Source organism: Dipteris shenzhenensis, chromosome 26 (assembly GCF_047967505.1).
Source record: "Dipteris shenzhenensis isolate YYH24624 ecotype China chromosome 26, Dip_SZ_1.0, whole genome shotgun sequence".
In the NCBI taxonomy this organism is placed as follows: Eukaryota; Viridiplantae; Streptophyta; class Polypodiopsida; order Gleicheniales; family Dipteridaceae; genus Dipteris; species Dipteris shenzhenensis.
The window spans coordinates 42,978,603-42,989,403 of record NC_141621.1 but is presented as its reverse complement, the minus strand read 5'-3'; the positions used below and the strand labels follow the sequence as shown (position 1 = coordinate 42,989,403).

Here is a 10,801-nt window from a genome sequence, read left to right as displayed (position 1 = left end):
CTAGGAGGCCAGAGTAAACAATCGCCTTGTTCCTACTTTCAGTGAAGGGCTTCCTAGTGATCCCGGTGGTCTTGTAGCTTCATCATACCATCATCTTCATCATAGTCTCTATGGTGAATGCTGACGCAGAGTTTGTGAGCCTCATTCTTGAGTCTGTTCGACTGCTCTGACGGTCTCGAGTATCGAGTCTGTTTACTCTACCATAGCCTTCGCATGACATGTGTCCACAAGAATGGAATCGAAATAGCAGTAAAGAACAGCCAAAACACTCAAAAGTGGATCTGCTCTAAGACTCCACCTTTGCACTCCTTCAAACCTTTATGAGCTTCAGTGGCTCTCAGATGAATGATCTAGCAAGGGGCCCTGACTGGCATGTTGCCTCTATATGGTTCCCCAGACCAGGATAGTTGGTGGCCAAACAGCTGATCTGGCCAAGCACAGGCTGGAGCTATAAATGCCAGTAGCGCTGCCAGTCTATACCCACATTCTGGGCCCATTTCTGTTCCATGCATGGCTCTCCTTTGCCCTCTGCTGGCCTGCATAGAACTATGTCCAGCAGATCCAACCTTCTCTGCTGCAGATCTGCCACCCTATCTTCGTGAAGACATTGCTGTCTATGTGGCAGCCATCTGCTGCTACATCCAGCCCTATGTGAGACCCATGTGTCGACCCATCTGCTGTCCAAATGGCAGCCCTAATGTTGGACAATATCCATGTTGATCTGCCCACAGTGGCACATATGGCAGCGCCCCATCCTACACAAGTGCCCTGCTCCTTAGCTCTAGAGGGCTCACAGGTGGGGCTTTCTGTAAAGAGACTGCTTTCAACATTGTACCTCTCGATTTCGAGGGGTAAGGACGCCAGGCTTTGGATGCATTTTTAGGCATTTGTCTTCAGTAGCCAATATTGCTCTTTATCGCTAGACTACCTCAAGCAAAAATCAGGATTTGCCCCAAGACTTCAACATGTGCAACCAAGCAGATTTGGTTAGTATCAACAATCCGACTTTTGTGCATCAGCAGATCTATGAATCTAGGACAATGTGGAATTAAAACGAGGTTAAGACCGCACATTCAATTGGCAGATTGGGCTAGAGGTGTAATAGGCACATGTGAGGCAACTTTAAATAGTGGCATTCAAACATATGGCCATACCCATAGAATGGTTACGATACCTTGGGTAACGTAAGGAGAGCATGGTTCTCACCTTTGAGAGTTACCATGCAGCCACATCTTCATTTCTTACTAGGCGTAGGTGAAAACCGTTGATGTGTTTGGATTGGGAGAGAGCATATTAGACTTGGCTTAGCGACTTTGGTTACATGATGGCACACCCGTTTCTCAAGGGTGTCTAGATATGGACGTGACTAGATCATGCCAATGGTTGATGAGACGAGGATTATGTGACGACTCCTACGTCTCTCTAAAACCAGTGGCTTGGCCCAAAATTGATGGGATAGTGTCCTCAAGTCACTGGTGCGTGTGGCCTTAACGTTAGTAGCTATAAATCTAGATCTCCAAGCACCAGGTGCTCCGACTGCTGCTCCACCGATCCTCTATGATGCTCTCATGTTTAGCACAGGCAAAAGGTTGAATAATTGGGCCAAACACCGCTGCTATAAACCTCTAGGCTCCTGGACGTCAAGCACATACTTAGCTGTCCATCGTGAGGGTGTAAGGCTAGTAACCGTTTTAAGTGCCATGCCAGCTTGGCAACTGCAGCCTCCAGCCAGTAGCAGGATAATATGAGGGCGGGTGTGTACATCGCATGCGCCTGTAAATTTTAGATTTCCGTGTCTAATTAGCTTCAAAGTTTCGCCCCTCTGATGAGCTAGATAATCGGTCAGCACCTGAATGGGGATCGCCCAAAAAGATTTTTGGGGGTTGTAGGTTTGCAGCTGTAGGCCACGAGGATGATCGGCAGCGGCACGCAGGCTACGTAATCCCTCCACTGTCGGGAGCGGGAGGTAATCGTTGCTCCGTTGCCGGCCTAACGCGGTCTCCTCCACTTCAGAGAGATTGCAGCCTCACCCCTGCGATGAGACTTCAACCTCCACTCCAAACTTGGAGATGGGCGCGCCCGATGAATGCCTTACAGCCGGTCCTGCGTGGCGGGCAGATGCATCCTCAGCAACCCCTCTATCCCCCGCTCGGGTCACAAGCGTTGCGCTACCAAGCTCGGATGGAAACAAATTACTCGAAGTTGGACTCATGTACTCTGTTTCACATTTTGACATTTTTGTATATGGGATTTCCGTTGTTCCAGAAACTTCCACGTGGCAACATAGCAGTTTTTCATCGCACACTAGAGATACCCAACATCATTTGGATTTAAGATCGAGCTAGACGCGAATGCCACAGCAGCGCAATCGTAGGGCACTTGCCTCCTTGGGTGGCAGCACACATTTGAGTCCTACAGCTTGATGCACGGGCCGAGGGCAAGGTGCCCCTAGATAGGGCCAAATGGGTGGGAGTGCAAGTTTTGTTTTCTCTTTAAAAACAAGATGAATTTCATTCATGTGGCCTACCCTAGATGGTGAGCTGCGGACGAATTGCAAGCTGAGAGGGGGAGAGAAGAAGAAGAGAGAGAGAGACAGAAAGCGGGGGAGAAAAAAGTGGAGGATTGACGGGATGAAGAAGAAGAGGAGAGAGAGAGAGAGGTGGAGAATTTCATGGGATTCTCACATGCTCCTCCAATCAATGGACGCCAAAAAAAAATGAACATAAAAATAACTAAATACTTGATTTTTCTCTTTGGAGGCCAAACGATTACTAAGGCCTTCCCATGGTGGGCACGCCAAAAAAAGATCGAGCTAGACTACCTTCGGTTCATCACCAAAGGTGCCATCTCCTCAAGAACACCTCCTATGATTCGCTCCACGATCATCCTTCATCAATGAAGATTGAGTGAGGTCCTTGGCAATGGGCATTTCTGCTTTCCTTGGTTCCACATTTTCATCATTGTTGATAGCACGCTCTACTAGGGCCTTGGTCTTCTCATTTGATGTCTGCATTTGTACTTCATGATCATGGTTCCCAACATGTAACATGGTTATTCAAAGTCTCATCCTTTGGCATTACATAGTATGACATCCGAGAACATGTTCCTATGCACCTCATAGGAGGATGCCGTTGTTGATTCAGTCTCATAAAATGTGGGCTTGTCATGCTACTGCACATCCAGCACAATGACTTATTTGAATATGCTCTTGAATGCCACACTAGTCTTCACTAGCTTGGTCCGATAATGACCATCATGTTTGTGCTCCATCCCATCCATGCCATTAAGCTTACCCTCAGAGGGCGGGAATTCAAAGATACATCACCATTGTATTGTCTTGCGACCTCCATTGAGTGCTTGTTCTATCCTCTTTATTAACCTCCCCAACATGCTTCAAGTTTGATGATACTACCTCTGGCTACCATTCTCACCAACCAATTTAGAGCCTATTGCAATTGCTAGATCATAAGCCACATCTAATAGCCAATGTAAGCAAGATATGAATGCTTAAATATATGTACCACCCAAATGCAAGCCTACAACACATGCCAAAGCAAGAAGAAGTTACATCATGGAAATCATCATTTGGTGAAGTGAAGCTCATATGCTTCTTGCTTGCTTTTGCATAACCAACCTTTTGCCTTGTGTGCATGATTAAGGGAGGAGAGTAGATATATAAGATACTACTCTAGCTCGTTCTATCTTCCAAGATTCTTATGACTTACTTATGGATTAACCTAGAGTTCCATAGTTCCAAATCATAATGTATTTTTTCTTTACATATTTGGCTATGATTTGTATGTTGTAATCATTTTCTCACCATAATGTGATCATGAACATGTGCACCATAGTTCAAACTTCCCACACAATATGATGGCTAGAATTGTTTTAACTCCTCCTCCTTAGTTAACGTTTCTTGCTTAAAAATGTCCTCCAAGCTCATGCCTTATGCAAATATTTTGCTCTACAATCTTTCTTGCCTTGCAACTCTTGAGCTTGCATTCATGACCTTCAATGTGTTGAAATCGATGATGGTAGACATATTGTATGTACTTAAGAGAAGAGTGAAAGAGTGGTATGAAGAGAGATTGAGTTGATTGGATGAGACTGGAGATGATCTTGAGGGGGAATATTCCCTCAATTGCATGCCCTTGTTTGGCTATTGCCACAATCAATGTGTTAGGCAATCGGCGGGAAAGGGCTAGTGTGGAGTCCTTCATTGCTAGATGAAAATGAGGGTAGGGTTGAGTATATGTAGGTGACAATCTATTTGCTCAAGTACGTCGGCATAGACATATTCTATAGTTGCAAATTTTCCCCTTCAAACTTGTGTGCATGTGGCTAAGTTGGCTCTTTACATGGAGTGAGGAGTGGGACAAGAGGAGTCCCTTACCATACCAGTGGTTTGCAAACAACTTGGAGCAGCAATCGGGAGCCTATAATAGGAGAAAGGGACAACTCATGTCCGTAAAGAGTATCTTGGTCTCTACCACTCCTTCTCCATTAAGTAGAGCTCTTGTGAGCCAATATTCAAGTAAAAGGTGACCGAGTAATCTTAAAGGATGGGAGATAGGCTAGAGGAAGGGAGAGGAAAATTGATAATATGGATATATAACATTATTTTATTTTTTTCCCCCACACATAGACGACCAACTATGAGGGGCACACCGCACCTGGCCTATGCTAACAAGAAGTGGGTTTGAAAAGGGCGGCAACTCAATTGGGCGAGTGCACAAACCACCTGAGCTGCAATCGCTTTACAAAAGGGAAATAGCTAAGCACAATGATTCTTGATTAGGCCAAAACACTCAACTGGTCCAAATGCCAATTGCTAAGAGAAACAAAATCTGTAGGTGCTTGAAATGTTGGTCAAAGTCTTGCCAGGTCGATGGAGAGGAATTTGGTGCTTCATAGAACCACGTAAAGGTTCAAGGTTGGTGGAGATTTAATCTCCAATGTATGAGCAGACCACTTTCATAGGAAGAAAGTGCCCCCCCGCTTTCAATCTACAAGATTCTAAGGAAACTAACTGCCTACAATTTTTAGTTTTAAAAATGGTAACATGCTACATTTTATTATATAGAGAGGGATATACAAAAAGTGGTCATCTACAATGGTCATCTACAAGGGGCAAACTGCTCTTGACCAATGTTATATAGGTTCACCATTAGAATCCCAGAATTCCCACCAAGAAGTTGTCTTCCCAACTATCCTACCAAAGTCTTTTAACATTTGCTTCACTAGACCCAAAACTATTAATTCCCTATAGCCAACGCCAACTCCTTTCTTGAAAACAACACCATTACGAGTAGTCCGCAAAGAGAGCATGAACATAGCCCTTATATTTGCCAACATGTCACCAAGGTGGACAATAGACCACTTGTATCACCAAGCATGACCAACCTCCAGTTCATTTTGATAGAGAACTTGCTCATCAAGCACACCTTTTGAATTGTTGCTGCAATGACACAACAAACCTTCTTGGTGATAATGCATGCCCAGATTAGATTCATGGTGCTTCCCCGCAATGTTCACATAGTGGACACAACAGGTTGTTCATTGACCATTTAGCCATTCTACTTCACACAAGCAACCAGAACAAAGATATTCCTTCATTAATAGACTATGGAAGATAGTCTTTGGCAACTAAGATATTCCTTCGTCAACAGACATATTAGAGTCTAAGGCTTGGAAGAACAAAGATCAACGTGCCATTGCCATTATTGGTCTTGGGCTTGCTGACACACTCATACACCATCTCAACTTTGTCATTAGCTAACCATGTATGGAAGGTATGTTTGGTAGTAAAATTACTAACTTGGAAGCTTAAATTTTTTAAGCTCAAAATGTCTGATACCAATGAGCACACTGACCATCTAGTTGCTATGTATTCTATCATCAATCAACTCACAAGCCTTAAGAGTGCCCAATGATGAGTACAAGATGATAGTCCTGATTAAAAGCATCATGAAATCAAACAATATGATCTCATATGTGGCATAACAATATGATCTCATATGTGGCATAACACACATTCTCAAGATTTGATCTCTACCTATTTTGTAAAGTTGACCCACAATGAGTTGTTATGAGAATGATTTTTAGATCAGTTTGTTTGCATCACCTAGTTTGAGTTCATGAGTGGTTTTCCTATAATGAAATACTGAATGATTTTGCACACTAAGTGGGAACATCATCTATTTGAAATAACATAAAATTTGAAAATTAATCCTCTTCTCTTCTCCTATGATCAACCATGACATGTAGTGTTGAGCAATATCAACAATGGATCTTCCTTCAAACTTTCAATTTGGAAGAAGATGCAAAGGAATTCTCCATGTTGTCATCGTTTGCTGATCTTTTCTTTATTCCTTTAGTCTTTCTCAAGAAGTAGTGACACCATATTTCATGATGGCTTACCAAGTTGACACTATTGATGAAGCCAAAGAAAGAAAAATCCTCTTGTAGGATACTAGATTATGGCCAAAGTATGGAAAGATGCATTTGATCAAGAAACGTGATGTATGCCAAAGAAATATCAAACCCCAACACAAGGATTTCAATTCATGCACAAAAATAATTTGAAAAATGGGGGATTTATTTTGTGGGACCCATACATCCATAGTTGCTAAGAGAACACTGGCTCAATATGCCATTGTGGCCATGGATTACTGCACCATGGGCAAAAGCCAAAAAGTAAGAAATCTAGATGCTAGAAGCAAAAAAATATTTCTATATGAGAATATAATATGGATGTCCTATAGAAATTATGATAAGAGAATTTGATGTGCCATAGAAATTGTGTCAAATAGAGGCATAGTTTCTATGGATCTGTTCACATAGAGGCATAGATTTCATCAATGAAGTCATTAAGGAATTTTTGGTTGGATTTATGGTCATCCACAAAAGAAGAATAGATTACTACTCCTAGGTAATAAACAATTTGAATCCACAAACAAAATACTCTATGATGTTCTCAACCAAACAGTGGAACCAAAACATTCCAATTAGGCAGAAAAGCTAAATGTGGCCTTATGGACGTACCAAACAACATTCAAGGTCAATACATGATTTATGCAATTCCAATTACCTTGAAGTAGTGGTCTTCCTAGAATTTATGATACCAAACCTACACATAGCAATGTGAGACTGTTTGATAGAGATCAAGAATCCCTCAAAGAAAGCATGTACAGTTGGAGAAACACACAAACTATAAGGGCCTACATACCATGTCTAATGAAAAACTAAGGAGGAGAGTATTTTTTGATAGAAACCTCAAGGATAAGGAAGTAAATGAAGGCAACCTAGTTTTGCTCTACAATGCCAAGTTCCACTAGAGCAAGCTCAAGATCTAGGTCAAGATCCACAAGGGCAATCTAAAAAATCTAGGTCAAGGCCTTATAGTGTCAAAAAGATCAATCCAATTGGAACCATATTGCTAGGAACCCTCAATGGAGTCCACTTCACCTCAATGATTGATGGGAAGCAAAGTCAAGTGCTACTACAACAATTTACAAGATGAGTCTGGAGACGTGGGAGTCCAAAATATTCACTAGTTAGGATTTTAAACTATCATTCAAGCATTGAATTGCATATATAAAATTAGGCACCATATGTAATATTAATAAATTTTAATATGAAACATTTTCATGCACAAATGATAGGTTTGTACTAATAAAAACCCATAAACAAAAATGTTTCATTCTATCACTTAATACACAAAGCACTATGGATGAAAGAGAGTGTAGTTTCACAAAAGACATGCATTAGTGCAAGAGATAGCATAACAAGAATTGTGTAATCGATCGATGCTTTTAAACTCCAAGGTAAAGATAAATCAACAAGAAAAATTAGAGACCTAAGAGGCTGTCCCCATATGAGCCTAGACCAACTTCGCAAGCTAGCGCCATAATAAAGAGTATCGTCTCCATAGTGGCCCTCTACACATATTTTCTAGCACCCTCACCATCTTCCAAAGATGGTCTGGAGGATGCTTGAGGGTCCCTCCTACATTTTTCTCCAAGGTGATGTGTTCGTTTCACCACTGACACATGGCCAACCCGGCGTCAAGTCAGGGAACATCCACCACAAACGTATAGTCGATTGTCATGCAACTACAATGTCAGTGCATGAATGCATGTCCAAGGATATCCACATGCTTTCTACCATGCAACTTCCAATGTCCACCATTCTCCAACCTACACATTCACGCAAACACAAAGATTCTTGTCATATGCTTTCCTATGACTTTCTATTCAAAGGCTTCCAGCGTCCAACACTCTCCAACCTACACATTCCTACAAAAACAAAGATTCTTTTCTTATGCTTTCCTATGACTTTCTATCCAAAGTCTTTCATGTGGCCTAGTGAGTGCCTCTGCCATGCTCAAATGCAAGCTCTACTACTATTCTACGCTTTCCATTCACTCACTTACTTCCCCTGACTAGTGTTGCTTCACATGCCTCCATATATAGCCCATCAACAAATGATGAGGAGCTCTACACCTTCATTCCAAGACCTTGTCGAGGAGGAGGACTTTGTCCCTAGCACTCAAGCTAACACAGATGTGGAGATGTCCTCCCAAGAGGAGGCTTCCCATCCTATTCGTATGGACATAGTTTCTTCTCTTCATGGAGTTTTGGATGGCTCAGCATGCACGGGTGTGTTTGCAACTTCTCCTTCCTTTGTGCTAGCTCCTCCACTTCCAATCAAGTGGGCTTCTTGCACGTGTCTGCATCCAAACCCCAAGGGGGGAAAGGGTTTACAAAGGTTTAAACAAAGGGAAATTAGATTAGAAGAGAAAAAATAAGAAAAGGGGGGGGGGATTATATTAAGAGAGGGAATATTTTAAAAAATAGAAGAGTTTAATAGGGGTGGGGGGGAGGAGCCCCATTGATATTTAAGAAATGAAAAGGGTCTAAAAAGGCTAGTACTTGACCTGTAGAGAGCAAGGTTGGTCACAAAATTAGTTCAAAGAGAACTGAGCCAGAGGGCGGGGTAGACAATGAGAGCGGGGTTGACAGTAGCGAGACTGGTTCAAAGGCGAGTTTAGGAAAGAGAAGCAAATAGAGGCAGCCCGTTGGCGGGTTGGTAGGCTATAGAGACCATAGAGAAGGTAATGAGATAATTAGTGAGTAGAACGATTTATGGGGGGATGCACAACATAGGCAGCGAGATGAGAAAGGAACAAATAGCACGGAGTAGAGGCGCTGTGACGGGCCGCGATACAAATAGTGCCACAGTGATGTAACGGGGCATTATGGCCGGCATACACAGTGAGGCGCAAACAGTAGCCGCCAAAGAGTAGTGAAGAAGCTTGGGAGCATGGGGATGTGCAATGAGGCAGGGAATCGGGAGGTGGGAGGAGTAGGAAGCTACGAGAAAGAGCTATTAGAGGGAGTTTAAATAGCTAGAATTGCTCAATCAAAAGGAAGGGTAAAGGAAGAGTCGGTTGCGAGGTAAGTAGTCGGGTTAGTTAGGGAAAGGTTAGAGTGAGCATTGGTTAGGGAGAGAAGTAGGGTTTAGTTAGTAAGAGAGAAGTTAGGAAAAAGTAAATAAATTCAAATGAAAATGAAAATTTAAGTATTTAATAAGAAAAGATGAAATTGAGGAGAATAGGGGGTAAAGAAAAAATATTAAGAAAAATGGAAAAAAAGGGGAAATTTTTTTTTAATTTAAAAAAGGTTTAAATTAGGAAAAAGAAAAATAAAAGGGAAAAGAAAAATAGGGAGAATTAGTGAGAGGAGAAAATAGGGACAAATAGGAAAAACTAGGGATAGTAGAAAAATAAAATTAGAAAATGGAAAAAACAAAAAAAAAGAAATTTTTGAAAATTTTAAGAAGAAAGAAAATTAGGAAGAATAAGAAAGGAAAAAGCATAAAGGAGACCAAAGGAAATAAAGGGCAAAGTTGGAAAAAAGGAAAAGAGAAAAGCAATTAAGAAAAAATAAATTAATCAAGGAAAAATAGAAAAAGTTAAGGAAAAAAGGAGATTCAGAAGTAATAAATCAAACAAGAACATAAAGGGAAAAATAAGGGAAAATGAAAAAAGTAAAAAAATAAAATAAGGATAATATGGGCAGCTTGAGGATTTTAGGAAAAATAGGAGGAATTAGGAAAAAATTAAGGGAGATTAAGGACAAATATGGAGAAAATTAGAGATAAATAAGGGAAACATGAGGGAACTTGAGAAGAAAATTTTAGGAAAATTAAGGGGGGAAATAGAAAAAATTACGTGCAAAATTAAGGGAAACTAAGGAGAGATCAAGGGAAATTAAGATAAAATACAGTAAAAAAAAGAAAGAAAATTTGGGAAATTAATAAAAAGGGCTTTCAAGGGATTATAAAGGGAAGGAAAGTAATTAGTATGTTCAAGAGGAAAAAAAGATGATAGTAAGTGTGTGTGTATGTGTGTGCGTGCGCGCGTGAGAGAAATCATCATGTGAAAATACAAACATACCATCTTCTTTCCATGTATTTCCTATTTTAACTTTCAAACTATGTGCATGCATTTAAAACCAAATGTCATTCATTACTTACACATCAAGCTTTTTAAAGTAAAGATGAAGAATACGGTTGAATAAGCTCTCTCTCTCTCTCTCTCTCTCTCTCTCTCTCTCTCTCTCTCTCTCTCTCTCTCTCTCTCTCTCTCGCTCGCTCTCTCTCTCTCTCTCCCCCTCCCTCCCTCCCTCCCCCCCTCTCTCTCTCTCTCTCTCTCTCTCTCTCTCTCTCTCTCTCTCTCTCTCTCTCTCTCTCTCTCTCTCTCTCTGCATTGGAGCTATAATATGAATTTCAATTATGT

The 10,801-nt window shown here is 41.3% G+C and overlaps 1 non-coding gene across 1 annotated transcript; it reads right to left on the bottom strand.

The window, feature by feature from the left end:
- Nucleotides 1-1,879: 1,879 nt before the first annotated feature.
- Nucleotides 1,880-2,182, bottom strand: LOC147885116 (signal recognition particle RNA). The gene has a single exon (XR_015543597.1).
- Nucleotides 2,183-10,801: the final 8,619 nt, after the last annotated feature.